Consider the following 15,944-nt stretch of genomic DNA (forward strand, 5'->3'; position numbering starts at 1 on the left):
AGCTCCAACGACAAACATCATCTCTGGGGATTTCCAGATTCTCACTTTTCATTTAATCCCCAGCTTAGTGGAATGCGAGAGTTGGAGTCGGCATTCTGGGCAGGGAGGCAGGTGAGGCAGGTACACATCTCCTCTTCTCCCCAACGCCCCATGTTTCTATTTCTGAATAAAATGGACCATTGTGGAGCTAAGGTAAGGCTAAACTAGCTGAGCCACCTCCTGAAGAGGACATTGCTTTTTTTTATTTAATGAGATTTCTTTCCCTTCTGCTACCAGCATCTCCATCCCTTTGGGAAACTGACTCTTAATAACAGAGTTTTTTGTACTTTTTAACTTTGTTTTTGTGTAGTCAAATATGTACAACATAAGATATGCTGTTTTATCCATTTTTAAGTGGACAGTTCAGAAGCATTAATTACATTGACTATGTTGTACAACCTTTCCTGCTATTTATTTCCAAAACTCTTTTCAACAGAACAAATAAAAACATGGTACTCATTGTAAAATAACTTCCCATTCCCCCCTCCTTTCATTACCAGTAGCCTCTAATCTACTTTCTGTCTCTGATTTGTCTGTCCCACGTACTTCGTATAAGTGGAATCCTACAAAATGGGCCTTTACAGTCAGCTTATTTCCCTTGAAAACCTTGTTGGCAAGTTTCATCAATGTTGTAATATGAGTCAGAATTTCACTTCTTTGTGGCCGAATATTAAAAATGCACGGGTCGTTTGAGATTTGTGAATAATGCACCAATGATTCTTGCCATATATGTATCTGTGTGACTCCCTGCGTTTAATACAGTGGGTATCTACCGAGGAATGGAATTGTTATAACAATTCTATCGTCATCCTATGTTTAGCTTTTTGAGGAATAGCCAAAATGTATTTCACAGTGTCTGTGCAATTTTACATTCCCACGAACAATGTATGAGGTTCCCAATTTCTCCATATTTTCACCAGCATTTGTTATGTTGCTTTTTTCCCCTAAATTATAGCCATCCTAGCAGGTGTGATGTGGTATTTCATTGGGTTTTTGATTTGCATTTCCCTAATGACTAATGACTTGAATCATCTTTTCAGGCATTTACTGGCCATTTGTATACCTTCCTTGGAGAAATGTCTATTCAAGTCCTTTGCTTATACTTTAATTGAATTGTTTGCCTATTCGTTGTTGAGTTGTAGAAGTTCTTCATATTCTGAATTTATCAGCTATATGATTTGCAAAAATTTTCCTTCACTCTGTAGGTTGTCTTTCTTGATAATATCCTTTGATACACAAAATTTCAGATTTTAACGAAGTATACTCCCAGTGGATTTTGTTTCTTTTTGTTTTTTCGTTGTTGTTTTGCGAGAGATTTTGGTATCATATCTAAGAGCCTATTACCAAACCCAAAATTATGAAGATTTGCTTCTATGTTTTCTCCTAAGAATTTTATGATTTTAGTTTTTATATTTAGTTCATTGCCTGTGAGGGTTTTTTTAATACAGTGTGAAGCAGGGTCTAACTTTACTCTTGCATGTGGAAATACAGTCTTTCCATATCATGTATTGAAGAGACTATTCTTCCCTGCATTAAATACTGCTTGGCACCCTTGGCCATAGACATGAGTTTATTGAGGATCCCTTGTACATGTCTTGCTGCTTTTATGATTTTCTCTTTGTCTTACACAGACATCCCTCATTTCATTGCATTTTGCTTTAGTGCAATTCAAAGATATTGTGTTTTTTACATATTGAAGGTCTGTGGCAACTGTGTCAAGCAGGATTTTGGGACCATTTTTCCAATAGCATGTGCTCATTTCTTGTCTCTGTGTTACGTTTTGGTAATTCTCACAATATTTCAGACCTTTTCATTATTATTACATCTGTTACAGTGATCCGTAATGTTACTATTATAATTGTTTTGGGGTGCCACAAACTAAACCCATATAAGTTGACAAACTTAATGGATAAATGTTCTGTGTGTTCTGACTGCTCCAGCGAGCAGTCGTTTCCCCATCTCTCTCCCTCTCCCAAATTCTTTGAGACAACACAACAATATTTAAATTAGGTTAGTGAAGAACCAACCCTATAATGACCTTTAAGTCTTCAAATAAAAGGAAGAGTTGCATGCCTGTCACTTTAAATCAAAAGTGAAAGACGATTAAAGTTAGGAAGACATGTCAAAAGCCAAGATAAGCCATAAGCAAGACCTCTTGCACCAAACAAGCTGCCAAGTTGTGAATGCAAAGAAAAAGTTATTGAAGGAAATTAAAAGTGCTACTTTAGTGAACAAATGAATGATAAGTAAAACAGCCTTATTGCTGACATGGGGAAAATTTTAGTGGTTTGCATAGATCAAACCAGCCACAGAACTCCCTTCAGCCAAAGCCGAATCCAGAGCAAGGCCCCAACTCTCTTCAATCCTATGCAGGATGAGAGAAGTGAGGAAATTGCAGAAGAAAAGTTGGAAGCTAGCAGAGGTTGGTTCTTGGTTCATGACGTTTAAGGGAAGAAGCCATCTCTGTAACATAAAAGTGCAATGTGAAGCAGGAAGTGCTGATGGAGAAGCTGCACCAAGTTATCCAGAAGATCTAGCTAAGATCATTGATGAAGGTGGCTACACTAAACAGATTTTCAATGTAGATAAAACAGCCTTCTATTGGAAGAAGATGCCACCTAGGACTTCCATAGCTAGAGAGGAAAAGTCAACGCCTGGCTTCAAAGCTTCAAAGGATAGGCTGACTCTGTTGTTAGGGGCTAATGCAGTTGGTGACTTTAAGTTGAGACCAATGCTCATTTACCATACTGAAAATCTTAGGGCTTTAAGAATTATGCTAAACCTACTCTGCCTGTGCTCTCTCAGTGGAACCACCAAGCCTGGGTGACAGCATGTCTCTTTACAGCATAGGTTACTGAGTATTTTAAGCCGACTGTTGAGACTCACTGTTCAGAAAAAAAAGATTCCTTTCAAAATATTACTGCTCATTGACAATGCACCTGATTACCCAAGAGCTCTGACGGAGATGTACAAGGAGATGAATGCTGTTTTCATGCCTGCTAACACAACGTCCATTCTACAGCCCATGGATCAAGGAGTAAATTCAACTTTCAAGTCTTATTATTTAAAAAATACACTTCCGGCTGGGCGTGGTGGCTCACGCCTGTAATTCCAGCACTTTGGGAGGCCGAGGCAGGTGGATTAACTGAGGTAGGGAGTTCGAGACCAGCCTGGCCAACATGGGGAAACCCCGTCTCTACTAAAAATACAAATATCAGCTGGGTGTGGTTGCGGGCCCCTGTAATCCCAGCTACTTGGGAGGCTGAGTAACGAGAATCGCTTGAACCCGGGAGGCGGACGTTGCAGTGAGCTGAGATCGCACCACTGCACTCCTGCCTGAGTGACAAGAGTGTGACTCCATCTCAAAATAATAATAATAATAATAACAATGATAATAATAAATACAAAATAATTTTTAAAAGGCTATTAGCTGCCAGATATAGTGATTCCTCTGGTGGATCTGGGCAAAATAAATTGATAAATTGCTAGAAAGGTTCTCACCACTCTTGATGCCATTAAGAACATTTGTGATTCGTGGAAGGAGGTCAAAATGTCAACATTAACAGAAGTTTGGAAGAAATTAATTCCAACGCTCATGGAAGACTTTAGTGAAGGAAGTAGCTGCAGATGTGGTGCAAATAGAACAGAACTAGAATTAGAAATGGAACCTGAAGATGTGACAGAATTGCTGCAACCTCATGATAAAACTTTCACAGATGAGGAGTCACTTCTTATGGATGAGCAAAGGAAGTGGTTTCTGGAGATGGAATCTGCCTCTGGGGAAGATGCTGTGACCACTGTTGAAATGACAACAGGCCGGGCGTGGTGGCTCACACCTGTAATCCCAGCACTTTGGGAGGCCGAGGCCAGTGGATAACCTGAGGTCAGGAGTTCAAGACCAGCCTGGCCAACATGGTGAAACCCCGTCTCTACTAAAAATACAAAAATTAGCCGGGTGTGGTAGCACATGCCTGTAATCCCAGCTACTCGGGAAGCTGAGGCAGGAGAATTGCTTGAGCCTGGGAGACGGAGGTTGCAGTGAACTGAGATTGTGCCACTGCACCCCAGCCTGGCTCACAGAGCAAGACTCTGTCTCAAAACAAACAAACAAAAACCAAAAGATTTAGGATATAACAAACTAAGTTGATAAAGCAGTGGCAGGGTTTGAGAAGATTGACACCAATTTGAAATAAGTTCTACTGTGCATAAAATGCTATCAAATGGCGTTACATGCTACAGAGAAATCTTTCATAAAAGGAAGAATCAATTGATGAAGCCAACTGATTTGAAAAAATTGCCGGCCGGGCGCGGTGGCTCACGCCTGTAATCCCAGCACTTTGGGAGGCCGAGGCGGGTGGATCACAAGGTCAGGAGATCAAGACCATCCTGGCTAACACGGTGAAACCCCATCTCTACTAAAAATACAAAAAATTAGCCGGGCGTGGTAGTGGGCGCCTGCAGTCCCAGCTACTCGGGAGGCTGAGGCAGGAGAACGGCGTGAATACGGGAAGCGGAGCTTGCAGTGAGCCTAGATAGCACCACTGCACTCTGGCCTGGGCGACAGAGCGAGACTCCGTCTCAAAAAAAAAAAAAAAAAAAGAAATTGCCACAGCCACTCCAGCCTTCAGCAACCACCACCTTGATCAGTCAGGTTCATTAACATTGAGGCGGGCCACTCCACCAGCAAAAAGATCATGACTCACTGAAGGCTCAGACGACTATCATCATTTTTTTAGTGATAACATGTGTTATGATTAAGGTATCTACATTTTTGAGACATAACGCGCACTGAATACACTGCAGTATAGTATATAACTATTATATGCACAGGGCTGCTAAAACGTTGTGTGATTTGCGTATGTGGTATTCGCTTTATTGTGGTGATTTGGAACCTACCCCACAATGTCTCCGAGGTATGCCTGTGTATTGCTGGCAGGAATGTAAAATGGCACAGTAGCTTTGCAAAAACAAGTCTGGCAGTTCTTCAAAAAGTTAAATATAGAGTTATACCATATGACTCACCAGTTCTACCCACTGGTATATATCCATGATAAGCTCAAGAAAACATACATCTATACATATATTTATACATGAATGTTGATAGCAGCATTATTCATAATAGCCAAAGATGGAAAAAACCCAAATGTCTGTCAATTGAAAGAGTAAACAAAATAGATATATGTATACATATTATTATGAATATTATTCAGCCATAAAAAGAAATAAAGCCTGATAAATGCTACCTTGAACCATCATGAATGAACCTTTAAAACGTTATGCTAAGTAAAAGAAGCAGCCACGAAAGACCACATATTGTATGGTTCATTTTGCATGAAATCCCCGAAATAAGAAAATCCACAGAGACAGAAAATAAATCTGTGGTTGCCAGGGATTGTGGGAAGGAGGAAATGGAGAATAATTGCTAATGGGTATCACAGTTCCTTTTAGGGTGATGAAAATCTTCTGGAGTTAGATAGTGGTGATAGTTGGACAGCTTCATCAATATACTAAGAACTACTGAATTGCATGCTTTAAAAGGATGAATATTATGGTATGTGAATTGTATGTTACTAAAGGTGTTATTTTATTCATATATTATTTATTTATTTATTTATTTTTATTTTTATTTTTTTGAGACAGAGTCTCGCCTGTCACCCAGGATGGAGTGCAGTGGTGCAATCTCGGTTCATGGCAACTTTTGCCTCCGGGTTCAAGCGATTCTCCTGCCTCAGCCTCCTGAGTAGCCGGGTCTATAGGCGTGCACCACCACGCCAGGCTAATTTTTGTATTTTTAGTAGAGACGAGGTTTCACCATGTTGGCCAGGCTAGTCTGGAGCTCCTGACCTCGTGATCTGCCTGCCTCGGCCTCCCAAAATGCTGGGATTACAGGCGTGAGCCACGGTACCCAACCTTAATAAGAACAAGCTAGGCACTTAGGGTGTCAAATTGAAGGAGGCTCTGATTCTCAGGGCCGTGCAAATGCAGGGTTGGCACCTATGCGTGTGGCCTTCCTGAAATTTTGTGCCTTAGGCACCTGGCTTGCTTCTCCCTAATTCGGGCCCTCAGGAGAAAGCTCTAATTCTGGTCCATTTGAAATAGGAGGGCATGGCTTCTGGGCGACGCTCCGTGCTCCAGAGAGAGCCATTTGTCTGTTCCCTTCCTCTGGACGTCACCGTGCCAACATGAAATGCTTCCAATTGAGTCCAGCCTGAGATGGAAGGGGGTGGGGGGATATCTGATGACATCACGAACTGCGCATCAACTCCCCCGAGTCCCTGCCTCTGGACCCCCTGATAGAGGACACAAGGAGTGTCCTGAGCCCGTGTGACTCAGTGTCTCTTCCCATCACTTTGCGGGAAAATGGGGCTGCTTACACCACACCGCAGCCCAAACACCTGTGGCTAGAGAAGGGCTCGGGTACTAAGAGTGAGGACGCCTGGTTCTGGGCCCAGGACTAGCACTAGTTAGTGGTGGGACCTGGAACAAATGCTTTGGTTCTAAGTGAATCCCCCATATTCATGACAAGAGGCGTGGAACACAGACCCATGGGGCCTTCCCACTGGAACATGCAGCTTGGCTGTCACCCGACCTTCGCTTCCTTAAGTAGAAAAGCCCAGGGTTCCAGGCTCTGTCTCCTTTCCCGCAGACCCTTTGTTTCTTGACGCGGAGGCCCTGGGCACCCCAGGCTCCCAACCTACTTCTCTGGGCCGTCATGTTCAGAACCCGATCCCGAAGCGGCCCTGGCCCTTGGGGTCGGCGAGGCCGGGCGCGCGCCTTGGGAACCCAGCTGGCCTCAGACTGGCGGGAGCATTCGCGGACATTGCCCTGGCCCGGGAGGACTGGGGTGGACCCTGACCTGACCCTGCTCCTAGCTCTGACCTCGGCCACCACGCGCGCCGCCCCCGCTGGTCCCGCCAGGCTCCGCCTAAAGGCAGAAAGCGTGGGAGGCGCCCGAACCTGCGGTATAAAAGCGGTGCCTGCAGAGGCCCCAGCGGGAGCCCGCGGCGAGCGCAGCAGCAGGGCCCGGTACTGCGCCTCGGGGATCGGCGTCCAGGCTCGGAGCGCGGCACGGAGACGGCGGCAGCGCTGGACCAGGTGGCAGGTGAGGGCGTCCCCGCGCAGGGCCGGGTGGAGCACGGGAGTGGCGAGCTTCAAGCCGCCGGCTGCCACCGAGAGATGGGACCGGGGGACAGGAGAGGTCGCTCAGCCAAGCTCCCCGGGGAGGCGGTGCCTTCTCTTCTCGGTGGGGTCAACAACGGTCTCTGGGGGTGCCTTGGAGCGCGCAGCCGGTCTCCGCCTTGGCGGCCCACAGCTAGCGCGGACGCCTCCCTCCCGGATGTCTCCTTGCTGCCCTTCCCTGGCCGAAGCCCTCCTTTGCAGCCTCCTCCCCACCTGCTAGTCCTGTTTTCTCACTGCTCTTCTCTGCTCTGGGATCCGCAGGATGAAGTCTGTCCTGCTTCTTCACTGTCCTTTAAAGTCACCAGTCTCGGCCGGGCGCAGTGGCTCACGCCTGTAATCCCAGAACTTTGGGAAGCCGAGGCGGTCGAATCCTTGGAGATCAGGAGTTCGAGACCAGCCTGACAAACGTGGTGAAAACCGGTCTCTACTAAAAATACAAAAATTAGCCAGGCATGGTGGCCCACGCCTGTAACAATGTCATCTATGTGCTGAGGCAGGAAAATCACTTGAACTCGGGAGGCGGAGGTTGCAGTGAGCTGGGATTGCGCCACTGCACTCCAGCCTGGCAGACGAAGTGAGACCTCGTCTCAAAACAAAAAAGCAAAAAACACAAAAAAACCACCACCACCACCACCAACAAAGTAAAGCCACCAGTCTCGAGTTTCAAATCTGAGCACTCTTATCCATCTTAATTCTTTCAATAATTCAGCTAAACGAAAGGGGTCCTGAGGATCCGCGGAGCCAGGTTCAGCCCTCGCCTGCAGGCCCTGCGGTCTGTGGGGACCGCCAGCAAGATGACGAATCACCTTCGGGAGGAAGGGTCGTGCTGGGGAGGGTCGCGCCGGCGGGGTCAAGAGAACCTCCTCCAGGGTGGGAATCAGCCTCCGGGCCGCGGTGTTTGAGGGCGAGTGGAATTAATCCCGTGATGGACATGGGGCCTTCTAAGGGGGACCAACAGTGTTTGAGAAGAGGTGACTTTGGGAGGGGTTCAGGATGGCCAGAGGTGGAGGCTGTGACCTCAGTGAGGCTGGATCAAGGGAGGGGGCAGGTGGAGAAGAAACCGTTTTAACAAGGTGGCTTTGAGCGAATCCTAAGGGCCCCGGGAGATTTAGGAGGAAGGACAAGAGGATTAAGACACCGCTTTCTGAGGTGCTGTGTGGCTGTGGTGTGGTGGTGGCTGGGGGAGTGGGTTGTGTTCGTTGTCCAAGGCTCTTCAGTGCTTTGTGTGGCGTTTTGGGGAGCACAGATGAGGTGTCTAGGGAGACTAGAGGCTCGGGAGGGGGCCTGGGCATTAGACCAGGCACAGGATCCGAAGTGGGAAGAAATGTGGGGCGTAGAGGGCAGGCCTTGGGGATGGGTGTGGGGGAGGAGGGGGAAATGGAAAGGAGTCAGGGAGGTCTCCCATGCTCACCTGGAGGAGTCAGGGTCTCATTTCCAAGTGCACTGGGAACTGCAGCCTAGGGGTGGGGGTTCATTTGGTTTCAGACCTGTGGCCAAGAGACCCACCCCCTCACATTCACACTTTGGCCTCCACGGGCTTCAGAGATGGTACCACCTCTTTGTTCTCGCTGGTTTTCCTTCCTCACCTTGGGCCGTTTCTTGCCTTTTCCATTCTGGTGTTCTGCAAGGACCAGTTCCTTCATCTCATGCACAGTGTACACTCATGGCTTTTGCTGGGAGTAATGAGTAAAGCTCCCAAATAGATGTTTCTGAGTTAGAACACTGAAAACAAAATGAAGCAAAAACAACACATTTCCAATCTCCCAAGGTCACATGATGTCCAGAGGACAGTGATGGGCAATAACTTTTTGTCTTCCCCATTAGAATGCAAGCTCCACGAATGGAACATAGAGTTTTTTATTTTTTATTGTTTTTTGATAGGAGTCTTGCTCTGTCACCCAGGCTGGAGCAATCTTGGCTCACTGCAACCTCCGCCTTCTGGGTTCAAGCAATTCTCCCACCTCAGCCTGCTGAGTAGCTGGGTCTACAGGCGTGCACCACCACGCCCAGCTAATTTTTGTATTTTTAGTAGAGACGAGGTTTCATCACGTTTGCCAGGCTGGTCCGGAACCCCTGAGCTCAGGCAATCCGCCCGACTTGGCCTCCCAAAGTGCTAGGATTACAGGTGTGAGCCACTACACACGGCCAGAACATAGAGATTTTTTATGTTTAATTCACAACCGAGTCTTCAGTGCCTAGAACAGGTGCTCAGTAAATATTTACTGAAGGAATGAATTCCTTTTTGTATTTCTTGTATCTATCACCAGATACTCTTGTATCTAGTACCTGCTTGGCATACAGTAGATAGAAAGCTTTGCTGAGTGAATAGCTCTGCCTTTCGTCTTTTTTGATATGTGTACATCTTTTAAAAAATAATGAATAGACTTTGTTTTAGAGCTGTTTTGGTTTACAGCAAAACTAAGCAGAAAGAAAATATCCCCTTCCACAAACATCCTGGACTGTACAGCCTCCCCTACCATCAACATCCTGCATTACTGTGGAATATTTGTTACACCTGAGGAACCAACATAGATTCATGGTTACAAAAATGAACCAATATGGATCTAACATATACATTATCAGCCAAAGTCCAGAGTTCGTTAGATTTTCCTCTTTGTGTATATTCAAGATACATTTGACAAATGTATAATGAGATGTACCCAACACTGTAATATCAGACTCCACTGCCCTAAAAATCCCTTGTGCCCCACCTATCCATCCCTCCTTCCCTGCAAATCCCTGGCAGCCACTGATCTTTTTTACTATCTCCATAGTTTTTCCTTTTCCAGGATGTCACATAGTTGGAATCATGCATTATGTAGTCTTCTCAGATTGGCTTCTTTCACTTAGATTTATACATTTAAGATTGCTCCAGGATTTTTTTATTTTTTATTTTTTTTGTGGCTTCAAAGCTCATTTCTTTTTGGCACTTAATATTCCATTGTATAGATGTACCACAGCTTATCTGTCCACCCACTAAATGATATCTTGGATGCCCTCAAGTTTTGGCAATTATGAATAAAGCTGCTATAGACATTCTTGTACAGGTGTTTGTATGGGCACAAGCTTTCAACTCGTTTGGGTAAATACCAAGGTGTGGAGTTGCTTCATCTTATGGTAAGAAGAGCTTGGTTAAGAAATTGCCAAAATGTCTTCCAGACTCTAACATTAGGCATTCCCACTAGGAATGTATGGGAGTTCCTTGTGCTCCAGATCCTCATCAACATTTGGTGTTGTCAGTGTTCTGAATTTTAGCGATTCTAATAAATGTGTAATAGTATTTCAGTTTTTTTAAATTGCAATTCTTTAATGACCTATGATGTTGAGCATCTTTTCATATGCATATATGTATGGTGAGGTGTCTGTTCAGAGCTTTTGCCCACTTTTAATCAGGTTGCACATTTTCATATTGTTGCATTTTAAGAGGGTTTTTTTTGGTATATTTTGGGTCACAGTGCTTTATCAGATATGTCTTTTGCAAATATTTTCTCCCAGTCTGTGGCTTGTGTTGTGAATGTGGCTCGTTCTCTTGACATACACATCTTTTTACAGTATGTAATCCTGTTGTGCTTTTTTTTTTTCCTTTTGAGACAGAGTCTTGCTCTTGTCACCCAGGCTGGAGTGCAGTGGCGCGATCTCGGCTCACTACAATCTCCACCTCCCAGGTTCAAGGGATTCTCCTGCCTCAGCCTCCCGAGTAGCTGGGATTGCTGGTGCCCGCCACCACGCCCAATTGATTTTTGTATTTTTTAGTAGAGATGGGGTTTCACCATGTTGGCCAGGCTGGTCTCGAACTGCTGACCTCAAGTGATCCGCCCGCCTTGGCTTCCCAAAGTGCTGGGATTACAGGCCTGAACAACCGCGCCCGGCCTGATGTGCATATTATTTTATTATTTGATTTTTAATATAACATGAATAGCATGCAGTTCCAACTTTGCTCGAGACTTCACAATTACCATTTTAAAGGGCTGCAAAATAATCACATTTCCTCCTCGACAGCCCCACTTTACAGATGAAGGGAGAGGAATGATAACTTGCCTATGCTAACCCGCAGAGCTCTGAATCCTCCGGATAGCGCCCCCGCTGTAATCCACCCAGTGCTTCCCTCCAGGCCCTTCTCCCTCTCGTGCGCGCGGAGGTTTCGGTTTCCTCTTTTACGGAGGCCGCCCCACTCGCTTGAAAGCAAAGTCCGCGATCCTCTAGCCCGCAAGAGAGCTCCGGGACTCAGACCCCGGGCGCGAGGTCCCACGAGCGGCGGGGCGGCGCTCTCGCGGTCCTCCTCCCCGGCAAGGGCCGGGGCAGGGGGAGGAGGCAACGCGAACAGTCCACGCCCTCCAGCCGGGCGCGCTCGACGCGGACGGCGGACAGCGGGCCAGCTGCCGGAGCGCGGCCACTCCAGAGGACCCACAGCTGGGGCGCCAGAGCGCGGCCATCCAGGCGGGGCCGACGGAGCGCGGCAGGACTTGGCTGGACGGCGCGGCCACGGAGACGGGCGCGGTGAGCGGGCTGGCACCGCGCGGGGAACATTCCGGGGGCCGCCGGGCTCAGTCCCGGTGAACCCCTGGTCGGGGTTCGCGCGCCCTCCCCCAGCACGACCGGGCAAGGCTGCCGCGGCGTCGGAGTAATCCCCAACCCTCCGCCGCCGCTTCTTCCCTCACCCGGGCCTCCAGACGTTTGCCGCGGAAACGAAAGTAACGCTCGGGTGCTTGCGTGGAGGCCCGGGCTGCCGCGGGCTTCCCGGAAGGAGAGGGACTCTGCCCCGGGTGCGCGCGGCTGGCGGGCGGGCCCCGCCGGTACCGGAAGTCGGGCGGTGGGCGGGGCCGCAGGCGGTCCCGGAAGTCAGGGGTGCCCCACTAGGTGTCTCTGCTTATCCGGAGTCCGCTGGCCGCTTCTGTGCCAGAGGTCGGGGCGCCGGACTGGTAGCGGGCGGAGACCTGCCTTTGGGCCGCGGTTACCGCGTGAGGGTGGAATAGGCAGTCCCACACGCCATTAATGTTGTTGTTTTGGTGGAGAAGGTGGGCTCCTACTGCCCTATCATTTAGAAAAAACAGTTTGGGCTCTTCCCTTACCAGCCTTTTGAAAGGGCCTTTTACTGTTGCACTTGAGGCTGCAGCAGGTTCCAAAAACAAAAGCATTTCTGCGTGATCTTAGACGACTGAGGGGACGAATGTGGTAACCCTAGCAGGCTTCTTTGGTTGCCACTGGCAGGTGCTTTTGTGAAGTGCTGCGGACCCTCTTGAGGGTTGGGAAGAGGATAAGCTGCATCCTCCTTCCCTAAGCATTTGACAAAGCCTCACAGGGATGCGGGGGTTGCGGGGGCAGGGGGAGGTCTGGGGTTGTTAGTTCTTTCTCTCTTGCTGACCATTTGGCTCTCCCTTAATCAGAGCTCCTTTTTATTTTGGGCAAAGCAGGAGGCTGTTCCAATGATAAATTCTTCCCTGACTTACACTTGAAGAAGCCAAGGCAGGAAGTGAACTTTGAAATGTGCCGTGTCTTAGTACTCGTCTGCATTGTGTGACTGCTAGGAAGATGCACTGAGTCAAGAAGAAATTGTCATGTTAGAAATGTGGAATACTGGGTCGGGCACGGTGGCTCACTCCTGTAATCCGAGCACTTCGGGAGGCCGAGGTGGGAGGATCACCTGAGGTCAGGAGTTTGAGACCAGCCTGGCCAACATGGCAAAACCCCGTCTCTAGTAAAAATACAAAAATTAGCCGGGTGTGGTGGCGGGTCCCTGTAATCCCAGCTACGCGGGAGGCTGAGGCAGAATGGCTTGAACCCAGGAGGCGGTAGTTGCAGTGAGCCGAGATGGTGCCACTTACACTCTATCCTGGGTGACAGAGGGAGACTCTGTCTCAAAAAAAAAAAAAATAAAGAAATGTGGAATACTGCAGCTCTTCTATTCACAAAAAGTGAAGACTAGGCTTGTTTAAAATGAAATTTGGAGTGTATCATTACTGATAAAATAGCAAAAATGATAACTTTAATACTCATTTTCCTCTGTCTGAACTATACTGAGCTCCAGAGATATGTTGTACTTTCTGAATTGTGAATATTAATGAGTATTAAGAAAAGTTCTTAAACAGCCTCTTTCAAACTGGGCAGCTTACTTTTTGGTGCTTATTAATCTATAACGTGTTAACACCCATATGATCTGGGAATTTGAAGAAAATATTTAATTTCCCATGCTTTAGTTGGATATTACATTCTGGCAAAAAAGGTTGACTGTATTAATCTGTAGAACATTGATTTTGAACCATATATTTCAAAAATACATGGGCCATGTATTTTTATTTTTGAGACAGAGTCTTGCTCTGTCGCCCAGGCTGGAGTGCAGTGGCGCGATCGCGGCTCAGTGTAACCTCCGCCTCCCGGGTTCAAGCAGTTCTCCTGCCTCAGCCTCCCAAGAAGCTGGGATTGCAGGCATGCACTACCACGCCTGGCTAATTTTTGTATTTTTAGTAGAGACAGGGCTTCACCACGTTGGCCAATCTGGTCTCAAACTCTTGGCGATCTGCCCACCTTGGCCTCCCAAAGTGCTGGGATTACAGGCATGAGCCCCTGCACCCCACCTTCCTGTATTTAAAAAGTTTATTCTGTACTTTCTCCGTGTTTCTGATTGTCGCATATTCATTTAATATAGATGAGTAAGGCTGTAAGAGTGGGTCTTTGCATCTGGATTTTTCCGAAGACAGATTATTTGCTATCTAGAGAAGTAGCATGTATTAGTGAGCCAATAGTGAAAGTTTGAATGAAGGGACAAATATTTCATTCCAGGATCCTACCACTTGAGGTGAATCACTTAGCTCCAAATCTTAGTTTATTTGCAAATTGAAATCATGATAAAATTTGCTTCAGGGGTTATGATGCTTGTTTAAACTCTGTTTCAATTCTTGTCTCTTGCTGGTCTTTAAGTCTCTTCCTTGCTCAGAGCTTTTGTTTATCCAGGCAAAGCATCAAGCTGCTGTAATCAAGGAAGTTGGAGAAATCCTCTGGTCACTTGGATAGCTGAGCAAAATCAGAATTCTGTTAGTGGGAAGAAAGGGGGCAATGGCAGGTGGGCAACCAGCATTTTCTGCCATTCTCTTATTATGTGTGGTCATCATAGAAAAATGGGGAAAAAGTTAATTAGAATATTTTGATATGTATACTTACCCTGCCTTAGAAGGTAATCATGAAATTCCTTGAGATTTCACATTAATTTCAATAGAAAAAAATTCACTGTCCTGAGTCCCTGAATTAATATTTATGCAAAACATTTACAAATTCCTTCAAATGGACATAATTATTAGTTAAAAGTATTTGCTATAACAGGCCAGCATGTCTTTGTTACTCTGTGACGTGGTTTTGTAATAATATGGTTATGCAATATGGCCATATAAGCTGCCTAAATTCACTGTTTTTGGATATCCTTCAACTACTCACAAGGCCTTCCTAAGATATTCAGTGCTCATAAAGTTGAATCTTTCATGTGGAAAAAAGAGGGGTGGATAGGAAAAACAAAAGAAATCACTGAAAACCATGCAGAAGATACATAAGATTAACATCAGACTAAACTAGCAAACTGCAAGACTGTAAGGAGGGGTCAGGAGCTAAGCTCCCAAAATCCAGCAGACCCAACTAGAGGCCTCCCCAAACTCCACCGCACACAGGAGCACCTGCAGGTCCTAGTTGGTCTTGACAAATTTGAGGAGACGTGGCTGAGACTGAAGAAGAGATACCAAATAGGACTCCTCATAAAGTAGAAACCTTTTATTCAAAAGGGCATTTTTCAGGGCATGTTGTAGTTCCTGCCTGTTTCTTTACTGTCTGTGACCTTTTTTAAATATTATTAAACATTCTTTCACAACATCGCTTTTGCAAACTGCTAGATATATTTCAGTGTTGATGAGCATAACTGATTCTCTCCTCTGTACATGCTAAGTGTTTTAGCTACTTTTGCTGTTCTATGTAATGCTACCAGGAACAGCTTTGCACATAATCTTTATCAGCATCTCTGATTTGATCCCTCAGAGTAAAGAAATACTGAGTCAATGAATTATTCCTTTCAAAAAAAAATTTTAATTTTACATTTAATTCATGTCTATTGTGGAAAATTTGGAAAACATAGTAAAAGTGTAAAGAAGAAAGTAAAAATCACCCTATCATCAAGATGCAATCCTTGTTAACATTTTGGTGTCTTTATGTCTTTTTTATCTGTACTTATATCTTTATCTATTTACATATATATATAAAACACACAAATGTGAATATAATTTTTACAGATTTATTCGTCAAAAACAATTTTGAATGGCTATATAATATTCTGTTAGGAGTGTGCCGTAATTCATTTAACAATATTTTTATTTTTTTGGACAATTAAATAGTTCTCTTTTTAAAATAGTTATTCAATTGATGATGGGCCGGCATACGTTGGGTTCTGCTAGGCTCTGGAGATGGTGCACAAGACAAGTTTCCTGCCTTCTGTGAACTTCGTGAGAAATAATTCTCAATTACAGTACTGTCTTACCTATGGAAGCGTCTAATGGGAAGACTTAGGATGGCTTCCTTGACAAAATGACAGTTCTCTGACACCTAACCAGGCAAGAAGTTGGAAGAATGTGGCCTAAGAGGGTGGGACGGATGACCCTTATGGAATGGGGAAGCCTTCACAGTTCTGCATGCTCCAGTGATCTGCAGTGAATGAAAAAGGAGGCCTAAAATCAATGTTATCTTTTATGCCCTCT

General features: G+C 45.8%; 1 protein-coding gene across 8 annotated transcripts in view; it reads left to right on the forward strand.

The window, feature by feature from the left end:
* Positions 1 to 7,007: 7,007 nt before the first annotated feature.
* RIPK1 (receptor interacting serine/threonine kinase 1) overlaps positions 7,008 to 15,944 on the forward strand; it is a 46,757-nt gene continuing 37,820 nt past the window's right edge. For 2 of the 8 annotated variants that reach the window (XM_054557129.2, XM_054557130.2), the window contains exon 1: positions 7,022 to 7,141. The gene's annotated coding sequence lies outside the window, so the exon portion shown is untranslated. Of the gene's footprint in view, positions 7,142 to 11,540; positions 11,716 to 15,944 lie in introns of those variants that run through there. The other 6 variants (XM_063725310.1, XM_063725311.1, XM_024248764.3 and 3 more) reach the window with 5 other exon arrangements.

This window comes from Pongo abelii, chromosome 5 (assembly GCF_028885655.2).
Source record: "Pongo abelii isolate AG06213 chromosome 5, NHGRI_mPonAbe1-v2.0_pri, whole genome shotgun sequence".
In the NCBI taxonomy this organism is placed as follows: domain Eukaryota; kingdom Metazoa; phylum Chordata; class Mammalia; order Primates; family Hominidae; genus Pongo; species Pongo abelii.